Below are 18,236 nucleotides of genomic sequence, written 5' to 3'. Positions count from 1 at the left end.
GCGCCCCTGATTTCTCTTTCAAACAACAAAAACACAGCGTCTGAGCTTTGTTTTATAAGAGCTGTTGGAGAGCCAACAGATTTTTCCAATATATTTATCGTTTTAAAATGGAAAGCTGTTTTTATTAAAGCACACGAAAGGCTTTTCCTGTTTGTTTGTTGTGTGCCAGATATCAAAGGTTGGACGTGATACATGGCCCCATGAAATATAACTGGATTTAGACTTGACAAAACAAGTTTTTTCTCTTCCTAGGCCCCTTAAGTCATATCTTATAAAATAAAAACTCTGCTTTTTCTGCTACTTGTTTTTAAAGATTCACTTAATATCGGTGTGGATTTTTACGTCCCCCTTAGATTACAATAGATTACAATAGATTACAATAGTCTCCAATAGATTACAATAATAGCTTATTTTACGGAGTCCTTGTGACGGTGTACATTTTTAAATCTTCGCAACAACTGTGTATATATGTATATGTAAACAATCTATAAAAATCCCCATTTTACAGATAGGAAAAATGAAGTTTAAAAACACAGTAGTTTGCCCAGTCATACTAATAACTGCCAAAGCCTGGATTCAAACTGGCTGTAGGATTTCAAAAGTATATTTGTATAACCTCCTTGCTGTACAAGCCTACTTTGTTTTATTGTGATTCACTTTATTGCTGTTTGCAGGTGTTTCATGTCTTACAAATCGAAGGTTTGTGGCAACTCTGCATTAAGCAAGTCCTAGCACCGTTTTTCAACAGCGTTTGCTCACTGCGTGTCTTTGTGGCACATTTTGGTAATTCTTGCAATCTTCCAAACTTTTTCATTATTGTATCTTTTATAGTGATCTGTAATCAGTGATCTTTGATGTTACTGTTGGAATTGTTTTGAGGGCACCATGAACTGAGCCCATGTAAGACAGAGATCTTAATAAATGTGTGTGTTCTGACTGCTCCACTGACCACTGTTCCTCTGCCTCTCTGCTTCATCTTGGGCCTCCATATTGCCTGAGATGAAACACTAATAATAATGGCCTAATATTGAAATTAGGCCAACCAGTAACCCTACAATGCCCTCTAAGTGACCAAGTGAAAGGAAGAGTTGCATGTCCCTTACTTTAAATCAGAAGCTAGAAATGATTAAGCTTAGATGTATCAACAGCCAAGAGAGGCCAAAAGCTCAGCCTTGTGTCAAATGATTAGACAAGTTGGGAATGCAAAGGAAAAGTTCTTGAAAGAATTTGGAAATGCTACTCTAGTGAACACAAGAATTATAAGAAAACAAAACAGCCTCATTGCAGATAGGGAGAAAATTTTAGTGGTCTGGGGAGAAGATCAACCCAGCTACAACATTCCCTTTAGCCAAAGCCTAATCCAGAGCAAGGCTCTAACTCTCTTCAATCTTATGAAAGTTGAGAGAGCTGAGGAAGCTGCTGAAGAAAAGGTTGAAGCTAGCAGGGATTTAAGGAAAGACACCATCTCCATAACGTAATAGTACAAGATGAAGCAGCAAATGATGATGTAGAAGCTGCAGCAAGTTACCTAGAAAATCTAGTTAAGATCATTGAAGGTGCCTACACTAAACATATTTTCACTGTAGACAAAACAGCCTACTATTGGAAGAAGATGCCATCTAGGACTTTCATTGCTAGAGAGGAAAAGTCAATGCCTGGCTTCAAAGGGCAGGCTGACTCTTTTTTTAGGAGATAATGCAGCTGGTGACTTTAGGTTGAAGCCAGTTCTCACTGACCATTCCAAAAATTCTAAGGCCCTTAAAAATTATGCTAAATATACTCTTTCTGTGCTCTATAAATGGAACAACAAAGCCTAGATGACAGCACATCTGTCATGACTTACTGAACATTTTAAGTCCACTGTTGAGACCTACTGCTCAAAAAAAAAAAAAAAAAGAAAAAAGAAAAAAGAAAAGAAAAAATGATTCCTTTCAAAATATTTCTGTTCATTGACAGTGTACCTGCTTACCCAAGAGTTCTCCTGGAGACATACAAGGAGATTAACGTTGTTTTCATGCTGGCTAAGTCAACATGCATTCTGCAGTTCATGAATCAAAGAGTCATTGTGACTTTCAAGTCTTATTATGTAGAAAGTACGTTTCATAAGACTATAGCTGCCATAGATGCTAGGTCCTTGGATGGATGTGGAAAAAGTAAATTGAAAAAATTTATCATTCTGGATGCCATCAAGGACATTTGTGACTTAAGGGCGGAAGTCAAAAGATCAACATTATCAGGAGTTTGGAAGAAGTTGATTCCAACCCTCATGGATGAGTTTGAGGGGTTCAAGACTTCAGTGGAGGCAGTAACTAGAAATGTGGAAATAGCAAGAGAACTAGAAGTAGAGCCTGAAGATGGGGCTGTATTGCCACAATCTCACGGTAAAATTTGAAGGGATGAGGAGTGATTTCTTGAGATGGAATCTATTCCTGGTGAAGATACTGTAAACATTGTTGAAATGACAACAAATGGTTTAGAGTATTATATAAACTTAGTTGATAGAATACTGGCAGGGTTTGAAAGGATTGATTCCAATTTTGAAAGAAAATTATACTGTGTGTAAAATCCTGTCAAACAGTATCACATGCTACAGAGAAATCCTTCATGGAAGGAAGGGTCCATCGATGCAGCAAACTTCATTATTGTCTTTAAGAAACTGCAACAACCGCTCTTACCTGCATCAATACTAGCCTGACTGGTCAGCAGCCATCAACAACATTGAGGCAAGATCCACTAGCGAAAAGCTTAAGACTTGCTGGAGACTCAGATGATCCATTAGCATTTTTTAACCATTAATTTTTTTTTTTTTTTGAAACGGAGCCTCACTCCTGCAGTTGCCCAGGCTGGAGTGCAGTGGCGTGATTTCAGCTCACTGCAACCTCGGTCTCCCCGGCTCAAGCAATTCTCCTGTCTCAGCCTCCCTAGTAGCTGGGATTACAGGTGCGCATCACTATGCCTAGCTAATTTTTGTTTCACCACGTTGGCCAGATTGATCTCGAACTCCTGACCTCAGGTGATCCACCCACATTGGCCTCTCAAAGTGCTAGGATTACAGGTGTGAGCCATCATGCCTGGCTAAAGTATTTTTAAAATTAAGGCATGCACATTTTTTAGGCATAATGCTATTGCACACTTAATGGATTACAGTATAGTATAAATATAACTAATACATGCACTAGGAAACCAAAAAAATTGTGTGACTCACTTTATTGCTATGTTCACTTTATTGTGGTGGTCTAGAAATGAACCAGCAGTATCTCCTAGGTATGCCTGTAGTTACAAAATAAGTCTTGTTGGCCGGGTGCGGAGGCTCACGCCTGTAATCCTAGCACTTTGGAAGGCCGAGGCGGGTGGATCCGAGGTCAGGAGATCGAGACCATGCTGGCTAACATGGTGAAACCCCGTCTCCACTAAAAATACAAAAAATTCTCCGGGCGTGGTGGTGGGCACCTATAGTCCCAGCTACTACGGAGGCTGAGGCAGGAGAATGGCGTGAGCCCGGGAGGCGGAGCTTGCAGTGAGCTGAGATCCTGCCACTGCACTCCAGTCTGGAAGACAGAGTGAGACTCTGTCTCAAAAAAATAACAAATAAAAAATAAGTCTTGTCTCCCTTCTTCTTCTTTTGTTCATCGAACAAGGGCAGATTTCGCTGCGACTGGCATCTTCTCCCTTAACGCCATCTAAGAGTAACTGCCTCTTCTCATTGTCTCTGGTCTTTTACCACACTTGGAATCGCTTATGCATCTTTGCAGAAAGATGACTCATTCCAACAGGATGCACAGTTCAGTAATAATAGTACTACTTAGTATTCTTATAGCACCTAATTTTGTGACCAGTTTTGGGTGTTTGTGAAGCATGATCTCATTCATCTTCTCAGTAACTTAAAATGGTAAATAACTTTTTTCAACAGTTAAGGAAACTAAGGCACAGAAAGGGTAAATGACCTCGGACAAAGCCATAGCCAGCAAGTCAGTTGGGGCCTGGATGAGAATGCAGTTTCACTGAACTTTTTCTCCCATGCTCTGATTCCCCAAGGCCATTCTGTCTTCAGTGAAAAAGAGTCTGCAATTACTGCTATAATTTTCCTGTCCATCTGCATACACAAGGGGGAAAAAATAACATCATTTTAATGTTTTCTCTTTTGGTTCCTTTGCATTCTCCTCTTTCATTTCACTACTTATTACTTCTTGACATCTTATCTCCTGCCCAGTCTCTGGAAAAAAAAATGACTCTTTTTTTTTTTTCAATCAATGAATAACTAGCAGGAAATGTTCCACAGTAGCATCAGTGGTCACTGAATATAATAAAGCAAGAAAATCAAGAGTTACTGACTTTGTATTACGCTGTCATTGCAAATAAAAAATCTAAAGTCAGTCTTTTAATATGATTATAACTTTGCAATTCTAGTACCAGTTAGTCCAGCTATAGCGTTTGACTTTTTGACTGTGTACTACTGGGAAGCCTGTAAGTTGACTATATGCAGTACTGGTATTCCTTTTAGCTCTAAATCTTTTGATATTACAAGATTCATTAGTGCAAGGCACGTTTCAAAAAGCAATAGAAATTCACTTCATAAAAAACGTGTATCTTGCCGGGCGCGGTGGCTCAAGCCTGTAATCCCAACACTTTGGGAGGCCGAGACGGGCGGATAACGAGGTCAGGAGATAGAGACCATCCTGGCTAACACGGCGAAACCCCGTCTCTACTGAAGATACAAAAAACTAGCCGTGCGAGGTGGCGGGCGCCTGTAGTCCCAGCTACCCCGGAGGCTGAGGCAGGAGAATGGCGTGAACCCGGGAGGCGGAGCTTGCAGTGAGCTGAGATCCGGCCACTGCACTCCAGCCCGGGTGACAGAGCCAGACTCTGTCTCAAAAAAAAAAAAAAACAAAAACGTGTATCCCGGGTTCACGCCATTCTCCTGCCTCAGCCTCCGGGGTAGCTGGGACTACAGGCGCCCGCCACCTCGCCCGGCTAGTTTTTTTTGTATTTTTAGTAGAGACAGGGTTTCACCGTGTTAGCCAGGATGGTCTCGATCTCCTGACCTCGTGATCCGCCCGTCTCGGCCTCCCAAAGTGCTGGGATTACAGGCTTGAGCCACCGCGCCCGGCCCAACGTGTATCTTAAGAAATCACATTCACAGTGCTTAAATGGCAGTCTAGAATCTTAAATACAATTCTATAATGTCCCCCCAAGTTTAGGAAAAGCAGTAAATAAAAAACTTAGTGACACATATACAAAAAGAGGCATGCTCTGATTTGGGGAAATAATTGCCCTTAGGACTTCCAAGAGCCAGTAAAAGCAGCCTCAATATTAGAAAGATGGGCGCTGTGAATAATTTCCATCCTTAATGAATAAAATTGTATTTTTCTTAAAATCATTCTAGAATGCCCTCTCTCTGTCACTATGTCTTTATCTAGTTCTGCTTTATCTTGTAGTTGTGTGTATATGCGAGTCTCCTTCACTGTAGTGAGGTAGGAATCATGCCCTTCCCATCACAGAATCTCCGCAACCTTGAGTCAGCACTAGAATGGTTACTGAATTTAATTTTCTCTCAATGCTTCTACCTCCTAACAGAGTTATTTACCAATAACATATCCCCCTTTTTATCACCCCATACCTCTTCAATAACTGATTCAGATACAAACTAATATCTAACCTCTGCTTTTTATTGTCTTTTTTTTTTTCATATTTCCATCCTATGAGACTATTCAATTTCTTATATCATGATCTGCCTTTTGGAGCAGCATTATCCGATGACTATCACAGCACAGCCAAAAAAAGAGGAGGTTTAACAAGTACTGAGCACTAAAAATAAACGTCCCTCGCTTCATATATGGAGGAAAATCCTTGTTCTAAAGAGCTTATAGTTCAAACAAAGCAGAAAAACACACATAATAACAAGAAAAGCACAAAGTTAAGTTTCCTAAAATATGTGAAAGGAAAAAGAAAAAGGTGACATCTGAGAAAGCAGCTAATCAATTTGTTTCCTTTTTTTAAAGGGAATGGGAAAAATTTCTGAGTTCTAGAAAATGGAGAAAGAGGCTCATGAGAGAGAAGATAATTCCTTCTAATATTAAGAAGCATCTATAGTTCATATATATATTAATGTTTATTAAAATATACAAACTTTTGTGACTTTTATGTGGTTGTCTTTCCAAATATATTTGTGATACCTCATATATCACATTATTGCATGACATACCTCATATATCACATGTTGCATTATTAATTCACAAAATAAGATTTTTTTTTCTTTTTTTTGAGATGAGGTCTCACTCTGTTGCCCAGGCTGGAGTACAGTGGCATGATCTCTGCTCATTGCAACCTCCGCATCCCAAGCTCAAGTGATCCTTCCACCTAAGCTTCCAGAGTAGCTGGGACCACAGGTGCAAACCACCAGGCCCAGCTAACTTTTTGTATTTCTGGTTAGAGACGGGGTTTCACCACATTGCCCAGACTGGTCTTGAACTCCTGAGCTCAGGCAATGCACCCACCCACCTCGGCCTCCCAAAGTTCTGGGATTTTACAGGTATGAGTCACCACACCCAGCTGACAATAAAGAATATTGTAAACAGTTTCTGTAACTTTTAACTAGTCAACAGTAAGGTGTTATATACCATCAAAAGTCTACAATGAAGGGCAAACTATATGATCCGATTAGCTTAGTGGAAATCTAGGCAGAAAGACTGGAGACTGAGGGTCTAAGGCAGAGAAGAAAAATAAAAATCTGGAAATCAATTTATTAAAGCTTTTTTTCTGTTAAGAACTGGATACAGAGAGATACAAATACAATTATTTCTTTCACTCATTCATTCAACAACCATAGGCTGTATAGGGTCCCTACCATTCTGCTGGGCGATAGCAACTAAAAGACTCGGCTAATTTTGGGCAGCTTAGAAAGGGAGATGGATATGTAAGTATAGTGTGGGAAGTAGCATCTCCATCCCTGTCATAGGCTATAAATCTTCTGTAACAGTTATTTTTCAAGGGTGTCCCATGAACCATTCAAAGTCTATCGTGAACTATGGTCTTTTAATGTTGATGTTTTGGAGTGCTCTTCAGTTATGAAAAGGGAGAATGGAAAGAAATATGTAATAGCACTAGTTATTTTGCTGCTGGCTGATCTCTTGACTACAGCAGGGATTCTAGACAAAGTTTAGGGCATCTGCTTGGAGGCATGGAGAATAAAAGGGAAGGAGATGGTTTAAAAGCTTGCATCTGAACCCCTGAACCTGTTCAAATTAAACACCTCTTCTTTACCTCAGTCAGGGAAACTGTAATTATCTACTCCTCTCTTTGCTATAAAAGAGAAAGCAAAATTCCAACAGCAGAGAATTAAGAAAAGAAGAATGTTATAATGCAGGAGCAGGGGGCAGGGCAGGGAAGGGGAACACTGAGTCAGGAGTCTGGCTGAATTTTATACTTGGCCTTGCCATTAATTAGTTGTGTGACTTTAGACAACTCTTTTAACCTCCACTTCCCACTCAGACCTCTGGATCCTCACGTGGAAAGTGAGACCATAGGTCTATTTAGGACATTCAATATGATACTTTTTCCCTTTAAAGTCCTGTGCACTCCAATGACTGAAGTTGGGGATGTTTTGTCACAGTGAACAGACACGAGTAAGATGCCTGATCTGTACAATTGTTTAGGATTTTCTGCCACTTAGATGGCTTGTTAATAAAAAAGTTTGGAAGAGCAATTTACACATTTTTTTTCCCACACACACTTGTATTTCGCTTCTACAAAGGGCTCTATAACATAGACATTATAGCACGTCGTAAGCAAGAAAACGGGCTCTTCATAGATATCATATCCCGTAGCCATTAAGTGGCAAACTTAGGGCTTGAACCACCTTCTTCTGACATTAGGTTTTAAATTTCATCCACAAGACATTCCCTTCTGAACGAAGCTTCATTCATTGTGTCTATTTCCCCAGCCCCAGTCACTCTTCCACCCGCTGCAGTTGTTATCTGCTCTCACCACTTCACTGTGCCTCCTCTTCCGGGTCACCAGTTGCCCTGCTGTAAGCTACCAAGTTCAGGGGATATTTCAGTTCTGAGCTTTTCCAACCTTCATACTGTATTGACGTAGTCACCACTCCTACTCCTTGAAACTCTCCACTTTTTGGTTTTATGACACCACTTCCTGTAACTCTCTTGCTCTTGTGGCAATATTTATCAAAGTGTGTTCTATAGATCATCTGCAGCCGAGTCACTGGAGATGCTTTTGAAAATTCATTCCTGAGCCCTTCCCCAGACCCATTCAACCAGACCTTCTGAGGGTTAGACAAAGAAATTGGCATTTAGCAAACACTTTGGTGATTCTTATATATACTGATGTATGAGAACTACTGCCCAATAGGATTGTAATTCCTAAATCTATATTTCCACCCTAGACCTGTCTCCTAAGTTCTAGACCATATATCAAATTTTCTTCTAGACGTGTTTCTTCTGGAACATTCCTTCTGGATGTTCCTTAAGTACTTCAAATTCAACATGCCAAAACAAATGACTTTTTCTTCAAATACTTGTAACACTCCATTTACCCTCTTATTGAATGGTACCAGCATCCAACCAAATACCCACATCAGAAACTTCAAAATAATTTCCTCACAACTAGTCAGTTAATAAATTGTATTATCTGTCCATTAAATATATCATCACATGATTATCTCTTCCTTATTTCCACATCCTAATATGAGCACTCATCACTGCCACTCAAGTGATCTTTTCAAAAATACAAATCTAATTACGTTTCTTTCTTGCTTAAAATCCTCTCATGGCTCAAAACACTTACAGGATAAAATCCCAAGCCTGTTGTTTGTCATCTGAGGCCCCTCCTGATCTAAGCCTTGCCAGCCTACATGTTAGCCATATGGAATGGCCCACTGATCTCTGAACCAGCCAGGTTCTTTCAAGCCTTTACACATGCTACCCTCTCTCTCTCTAAAATGCCCTCTTTCCTGTTTATGTAACAAACTCCTACCAATGTTTAAATTCTTAGCCCAAAGCTACTTCTGGTATGAAACCATCCCTGATTCCTTCGGACCAATGTCATAACTCCTTCTACCACACTCACATATCTTCACTACTGAAATGTTATAGCTTATATCTTTTTCTTCTCCTTAAACTTCCTAAATGAAACATTTTATTTATCTTCATCATCTAGCATTCAATAAACATTATTTAAGTGAATGAAGAATTAATACTTAACATTTACATAATGCTCTATATTGTATAAAGCACTCCATATTTGATACTTATTTCTGCTTGTATTACTGTGACCTGCCAGTGAGTTATGGTTCTACCCTTTCTTAGATTTAACACTCCATTTAGCTTTTTATAGACTGTCCCATATAGAAGAGAAAAAGTGGCATGGGCCCAAGAGCGGCATAGCAGTGTATGAAAATAGCTGCTTTCCAGAGAGCTGTCTACCTGGCTTAAAAATTACTAAGGATTTATAGATATTTTGAGTAAGACACTGAAGGACAGAAGGAATTCAGCATTATCTTTAGTTTGTTAAAGGGACCTATGGTCCTTCCTTTATGTACAAATTCTTCCTAGAGAAAGTAGTATTGATAAAAGTAATGTGTAGTACTTAGAAGATAAAATAAAATTTAGCTACATTACCTGGAGGCGAAAATGTATACATTTATAATTGCTGAAGATGTGTGTAGCTTAAGTGGCAATGGCTATCAGATCTCATGCCCTAAGCCCAAGGGATAAGTGAAAGAATGAAGGAGACTAATTTTCTCCCTCATCATTAACATTTTACACAGTGTGTGAGTACTCTCTAAGTAGATTCTAAATGGACTATTTTTATTTAATATTTTGGGTCAGTACTTGCTTAAAACAAGAAAATTTTTCCCATCTGGCAATTCATATCTTTTAATAGAAAATTACACACACACACACACACACACACACACACATTTATTTGATTTTAACCAATTTCCCTGAATTTCCAATTCAATGTTTGATCCAGTTACATGTGGGATTATATAAATAATAATATATAATGCAATATGTTTAGTTAATTGTATTTTATAGCCCATATTAAGGAAAATTTAATGCAAATTTGTGCATTATCATAGGCTTTGCCTTGTGCATAGTTGTGCTTAACAAATATTTAGTAACTGACTGAATCATAAAATAACAGTGTACAGTGCTAGGGGAAAAAATGGAGACTTTTGAACAAACTCCTCTGTCTTAGATACATTTTTTCTTAAAACCAAGCAGTTGTAAATTCAGAAGTATCTTTATCAGTTGAATTTCTGATCTGAAGAACATATGTATCCGACCTAAGAAAATCAAGAAAAAGTTATGAATAACTACAATAAGAAATGTGAACAGATTTAAACTGAAAAGGGCTGAGAAAATGAATCATATCAGCTTAAATTTCTCTTTTTCTTTACAATGCCATGTGGGGTAACAGAGGGAAGAGGAGAGACTGAGCTGCGTGGAAACTGTTTTGGTGAAAGCCTTGCTGTCCACTGCAGACCTGCCCTACTAGGATGATGTGAGAGCGTAGAACTAGGAGACAACACTGGTTGGAGAGTCAACGTGTTATTCTATTTCAAATTATGTCACCCTGAGCCCAACTTTACCATTTACATAAAGTGGATAGGATTCGCTATTTGTTTTTTTACAGAGTATTTTAAGAGAGTTTTTTTCACAACCTTGATAAAAAAAAGATTTTAAAATATTTATAATTGTCTTAACATTCGTCATTGACAAAATGCAGGTAATTCTGTTTGCCAGCAATATTTAACATGTTCAGAAGATCAGATGATAGTCTTGACTTTGATGGAAATAAAAGATTCTCTTATGTTCATAAGCAAAAAAATTTGGAGCTAAATATTTTGATAGCTGGAGTTCTCTCTATACTATTACTGTACAAAACCTTTATGACATTTGAGTAGAGATTTTTTGTTTGCAATTTATTCAACCAATTTAAGTAATAAACACTTTTCGTGAATCTAATGTATATTATACATTAGGCTAGAGATACTGGAGATACAAAGAAATATAAATTCAGACTTTAACTGAAGGCATTATAGTCAAGTTGAGGTGAGAAACAGTTGGGAAGAGAGAAATAGACAATTATTGTATCATCCATAAATGGCATGATAAATACCGCACGAGATGGGAGATGGAAGATAAAAGCTTGTAAAAAGGGCATCCATCCTTGAGGTAGTTAGAGAAATCTTCCTAGAAAAAGTGGTGTTGTTAACTATCATCGCCTTTACAGGTATTTCTTGAAATTCATAAATTACATTTTAAGTTAACTCTGCCCTCCTTCCTTCCTCCTCCAGTTCTGTTAGGATAAGAGATACTAGAGGTCTGGGGCAATGAATGGCAAAAATTGCTAACATCAGTTCTTCCTTATTAGACCTCCACTCATTTTTAAATGGATCCATTGATGCCTGAACAAAATACATATTTCCCAGGCTCCCCGTACCTAGATGTGAGCCCTAGGATTGCGTTCTGCTAAATGAGAACAGATAAATGTATGGCAGGTTATGGAAAATTTCCTTAAATGGTTGGCAAATAACTTGATCCTGCTTCCTTCCTTCTTCCTTAACTGCTGCTTGGAATGTGTATAAGAAGTGTATAGCTCTGTCTTGGATAATGAAGACAAGGGCCACACCCTAGGAATGGCAGAGCAGACACCTGGATACAGCCTGGGTCCCTAAGGACTTCAGGCAGCAGAGCCAACATAACTGCTCCGGACTGCTTCCTTCAGACTTACAAATTAAAGACAAATAAAATTATATCTTGATTAAGCTAATGCTATTTGTGGGGCAGTCACCACTCTCAGTGAAACTTAATCTTATCTGATATATCTATCTTGTTCACCAGGACTTAGCACAATTACTGGTACATGTCAGGTGTTCAATAATCTTTTTTGAATGAATGAATGAATGAATGAATGAATGAATCCCCACACATGCATTCAAAACCACATACATAAAAGCGGCCACACTTCTCAGTAAGTCTTACATAAACCAGATTTTCTCATTGCTTACCTTGTTTCCTGAGAGAGAGGCAAACACAGAAGCTGCTTTAACTCATTCTGGTAGACTCTCAACTTCTTTGATATCTGAATTTGAACTATAACAGTCAAAAGTTAGTTGACCTTCCAAATGTACCTACTACTTTACTCTCTTTATAGACTAGCCGTTACAAATATATTATTGCAATCAGAAAGCAGACTTGACAGAAAACTTGAACCAAAATAGGTACCTTTGCCAACTATGCACTGACAGACATATGTTGTGATTAAATTCTGTCTACTCAGCTTTCAGTGAGAGTCTCAGAATATCAACAATGCCAATATTAACAAAATTCTCCCAAACACATACTCTGTAGAAAAGTACTATTAATAATGATTGGCCAGGTGCGGTGGCTCACGCCTGTAATCCCAGCACTTTGGGAGGCTGAAGCGGGTGGATCACGAGGTCAGGAGTTCAAGACCAGCCTGGCCAAGATGGTGAAACCCCATCTCTACTAAAAATACAAAAATTAGCCAGGTGCAGTGGCAGGCGCCTGTAATCCCAGCTATTCAGGAGGCTGAGGCAGGAGAATTGCTTGAACCTGGGTGGCAGAGGTTGCAGTGAGCCAAGATCACACCACTGCACTCCAGCCTGGGTGATCAAGTGAGACTCTGTCTCAAATAATAATAATAGTGATGATGATGATTAGGAATAAGACAAAATTGTCAAGAAGATTTAAATCATATGGTTTTTTTCTATATATAATGAAGTCTAAAGAGTAAACAACAACAACAACAAAAAAAACATTAAAAGCCTCCCAAATTGTTTCAATCCATTAGTTGGCCATGAGTTTTTATTAAACATTTCAAGATGCAGCCAAGATCATTAGACAGAAAGATCTAAGCTTCATGCAACTTTGGTGCAGAATATTTTCACTTTGTATCTCTGTAAAATGGCAGCATGTTTGTCCTCCACGTTTCATTATGTGTGTTGAAACAGATAACATCTTAAAATAGCTTGACCTGCTCAGATAGAAATGTTTTAAAATAGGCTGGGTATGGTGGTTCACACCTGTAATCCTAGCACTTTGGGAGGCTGAGGCAGGCGGATCACCTGAGGTCAGGAGTTCAAGACTAGCTTGACCAACATGGTAAAACCTTGTCTCCACTAAAAATACAAAAATTAGCTGGGTGTGATGGAGGGCACCTGTAATCCGTAGCTACTTGGGACGCTGAGGCAGGGAGAATCGCTTGAACCCAGGAGGCGGAGGTTACAGTGAGCCATTGCACTCCAGCTTGGGCAGCAAGAGCAAAACTCCGACAAGAAAGAGGAAGGAAGGAAGGAAGGGAGGGAGGAAGGGAGGGAGGGAGGGAGGAAGGAAGGAAGGAAGGGAGATGTTTTAAAATAAAGATAGCATTTTTCTAGGTAGAGAAGACTAGATAATTGAGATTAGTAGTAATTTACATGCAGTTCCCATCTCTGGGCAGCTTGCTGTGTTTTTTTCCTCTATAGTTCATTACTTATTTTCAAAATGATTACTCAAGAATAAACTTGGAGCAGCATTTATTTCTTTCTTAAATGTTGTATATGAGAACTGTCCCCGATGAAATTATACTTAATTTGGGGATGGAAATGAGTTGCTTTTACAAACAGTTAAACAAAATAGAAAGGAACCACATTGTACTAAGATTCTAATTATCTATGACTTGCTTAGGAACTCAAAATGATCTTTCAAAGTCTTTCTTTTTTTCTGCTCAATACCTTCATTATAGGAAACTGTAATGGATAAATCTTTCTTTTCACACCAGAAGAATTTGTCATCAAAAGGAACTTTCTCTTTTCCAGTCCCTTCATACTTAAAGGTTAATGGTTGCAGTGCTGCAGGAGTACGTATAATCCAATGCAATTATGAAGCAGAATTAGAAGGAACGGCTGAAGGAGACCACTTGATAGAGATGTGTTAAAGTAAAGGGCTGAGTATTTCACAGAATGAAGAATCTTCATCAAGCAATTAGAATGGCTCTCAAACTTGTTCCAAGATGTTTATGTACCTAAATTGTAGCCTCTTGGGTTGAATTCAGGAGAAACTCATGGAATCAAATTGCTGTGGTGTGAATTGGCCTCATTTTCTCTACTGTCTTGCTTTACGGTTAAGGAAGTAGAGGCAGCATCAGTTACATAATTTGCAGTGCACACTGCAATATGAAAACGCTGGGCTTCCTGCTCAAAAATTATTCAGCATTTCAAGAAGGCAACAGCAGAGCCATAAATCAATCACAGGTCCCTCTGAGTACAGGGCGCTCTGTGACTGTTCGGGTTGAATGCCCATGAAACCAGTTCTGAGAAGAGGTCAGATGGGTTAAATTATTTGCCCTTAGTGATACAATGGCTTAGCAGCAGAGCTAGCCTCCTGATTCCTTGTTTAGTTTTTCTTTTTTTTTCCTCTGCATTCTATTATTTCCCCATATCCGCTTCATGTTTAGCTTAGAAGAATGTTTATTATTCATTCATTCTCTTTAATAAATATTTCTTGAACATGGACTATGTGGCAGACACTATTAGGAATTAGGGAAACAGTCATGAGATACAATTCCTTAAGTACTGGGTGTAGAAAAAGAACTTGAGGGGGAAATGTACCCATTTTTATAGAGGTTGTAGGGAAGGTGGAACTCTCATATCCTACTAATAGGAGTTAAAATAGATATTAATTTTCTGGAAGGCAACTTGACCATATGAGGCAAATGTCTAAAAATGTGTATACCCATTGGCCCAGAAATAATGCTTCCTGGAATTTATCCTAAGGAAATCATAAGAGATGTGGGCAAAGTGATATGTGAAGAGTTGTTCATCATAGTACTTTTTTTTCCCCTTATAAATGCCCAGGAATTTGAGTTTTGTTAGGCACATTTTGGTATAACTAGGCTATTAAACAATACATGGCATTAAAAGTGTGGTTTTAGAAGACCGCAAACCTGGGAAAAGGTTCATAATGTATAATTAGTGAAAAAGAAAGACTTAAAATAATATGGATAACATGATACCTATTTTTGGGGACAGGTTAGAAAATACGTTGGTAATGAGGAAAGCAGAGGAGGACATATATCCAACTGTAAGCAGTGATTATTATTATTATTATTATTTCTGAGATGGAGTCTTGCTTTGTCGCCCAGGCTGGAGTGCAGTGGTGCGATCTCAGCTCACTGCAACCTCTGCCTCCCAGGTTCAAGGATTCCTCTGTCTCAGCCTCCCGAGTAGCTGGGACTACAGGTACATGCCACCACACCCGGCTAATTTTTGTATTTTTAGTAGAGACGAGGTTTTGCCATGTTGGCCAGGCCGGTCTCAAACTCCTGTCCTCAAGTGATCCGGCTGCCTTGGTCTCCTAAAGTGCTGGGATTACAGGCATGAGCCACCACATCTGACCAGTGATTAGCTTCTTGTAATAGTCTTTCTCTTGGTATTTACTTGTATTTTTCAATATTTCCTTATTGAGCATATTTTCTTTTTATAATAAAAAATTTTAAGTTCTATCTGTATCAAAATATGAAAATCTGTGTTGTCTCAAATGTCTAGAGAGGAAGGCCAGCAATTCTACATTTCACCATTGGAAAAAATTAGTGCTTAAGTTTCACATGTAAAAGCTCATGGTAGACTTAACTAAATATCTATCATGAATGAATGAATTAAAATATTCCCCATATAGTGGAAAGAATCCTTACCAGTCATATAATCTAATCTTCCAACTAAAGTATAATTTGGCTCTATAATATACTTGATAAGCGATCTAAGCTTACTAGATTTAGAGATAGATTATTTTTATTCATGAAAAACTGGATCTTAGCTAAATTATAACCAATAGAAGCCAATTTGGAATCAGAGCATCAATATTCGGTAACTACATTGGTCATTTAGGTGTAATGGTGCATGGTAAAGGCAAAAGTGGGTTTTAGTGAATAGATGCTCTTTGAAAAATCATTCTTAAATTGAACAATTGCCTTTTGGCCACTGTATTTGCTCTTTACTATGTCCAGTGTCATCATTCACCAGAGGCTTTATTTTTATTTTTTATTATTTAATTAAGTTAATGAATTTATTTTATTTCAGACAGCATTTCCCTCTGTCACCCAGGCTAGATTATGGTGATGCAATCACAGCTCACTATGGCCTCAAACCTCCTGGGCTCAGGTGATCCTCCTGCCTTAGCCTCCTGAGTAGCAGGGACCATTGGTGCATCCCTCCACATCTGGTTAATTTTATTTGTAAAGATGGGGTCTCATTTTGTTGCCCAGGCTGTTCTCAAACTCCTGGGCTCAAGTGATCCCCCTCTTCTCAACCTCCCAAAGTGTTGGGATTACAGGCATGAGCCACCATGCCTAGACAAGAATCTATTTTGAAATGCATGGTGACATAGTTTGGATGTGTGTCCCCTCCATATCTCATGTTGAAATGTGATCCCCTAGTGACAGATGCTTGGGTCATGGGGGCTGATTCCTCATGAATGACTTAGTGTTGTCCCCTTCGTAACAAGTGAATTCTCACTCTATTTGTTTATGTGAGATGTGGTTGTTTTAAAGAGCCTGGCATCTCTCTTGCTGCTCCCTTTCTTCCCATATGACACACCTGCTTCTCCCCCACTTTCCACTATAAGTCAAAGCTTCCTGAGGCCTCACCAGAAGCCAAGTGGATGATCGTGACATTTTTGTGCAGCCTGAAGAACTGTAAGCCAAATAAACCTCTCTTCTTTATTACCCAGTCTCAGGTGTTCCTTTACAGCAACAGAAAACAAACTAACAAACATGGATAGGAAAATTAGTAAGACTTCTTGCAGAACACTTTTTGTAGGTTCTTATCTAACAAATCCTATCCATAAAAATACCTAGGACAATAGGTCCATTCAGAACCTCACTCAGTAACTTACCTTTACATTTGTAATTGTATAGATAAAAATTATTTTTATAATCATTACATTTTGTAAAGTAAAAAGGTAACTTTCAAAAATTAATATGAAGTTAAAGAAGCCAGATACACACACACACACACACACACACACACACACACACATACACACACATGGGTAGTCTGGTGCTATTTTAATCTCAATTTTATTAGCAAAATAATATGCAGAGAAAAATCTCTAGAAGGATTATAAGAAAATGTTAATATTAATTATCTTTAGGGGGAAACATAATGAAATTTCAGAATAATAATAAAAGATTTCTGAGATCTACAGATGATAATTCTTTTTGAGCAATATTGAATACAGCACACTACCAGAAAGAAATTGGACAAACCACAGGAGTGTGCTGCCTAAAAGAGGACTTTTTTCATTAAACATGGTCATTCCTTTATTCTAAAATCCCATATTCTTTTCTTTCTTTCTTTCTTTCTTTCTTTTTTTTTTTTGAGACAGAGTCTTGCTCTGTCGCCCAGACTGAGTGCAGTGGTGTGATTTCAGCTCACTGCAACCTCTGCCTCCCAGATTCAAGCAATTCTCCTGCCTCAGCTACTACCTCCTGAGTAGCTGGGATTATAGGTGCCCACCACCGCCCCCAGCTAATTTTTGTATTTTCAGTAGAGATGGGCTTTCACCATGTTGGCCAGACTGGTCTTGAACTCCTGACCTCAGATGATCCACCTGCCTCGGACTCCCAAAGTGCTGGGATTATAGGTATGAGTCACTGTGCCCAACCCAAAATCCCATTTTCTATTCTGCTATCTATGTTGCTGTTTTTTGCCTGAAAATACCACCAAATACAGTAGTGGATCTCAATTTTAAAAAATTTTGTTTCAACAATGTTATTGATAATTGGACTTTTATTGTCCATTGATTGAGAAATACATATACAGATTATTTGATCTCTGATCCCTGGGCACTATACCTGCTCCATGCCCCATATTTCCTAGAGTAGTTTGGGAACAACTGTTCTATATCTTTTAGTGTTTGATACATAAAGTTGACTTAGCACGTTGTGCAATGATGATGGTAAAATTACTTTTTCTTAGAACAATGACTACTAAAATGTACAATAACGGAGTTTATATTCTATAACTTAGAACATACTTCTTATTTCTAAATTTTTTGTAAAGATGGAGCCTTGCTGTGTTGCCCAGGCTGGTCTCAAACTCCTGAGCTCAAGTGATCCTCCCACCTCAGCCTCCCAAAGTGCTGGGATTACATAGGGACATGAGCCACTGCACCTGACCCATACTTTTCTTTCTTTTCTTTTCTTTTTTCTTT

The sequence above is a fragment of the Colobus angolensis genome, unplaced genomic scaffold, assembly GCF_000951035.1.
Source record: "Colobus angolensis palliatus isolate OR3802 unplaced genomic scaffold, Cang.pa_1.0 Scaffold11, whole genome shotgun sequence".
NCBI lineage: Eukaryota > Metazoa > Chordata > Mammalia > Primates > Cercopithecidae > Colobus > Colobus angolensis.
This window is presented reverse-complemented; position numbering follows the sequence as displayed.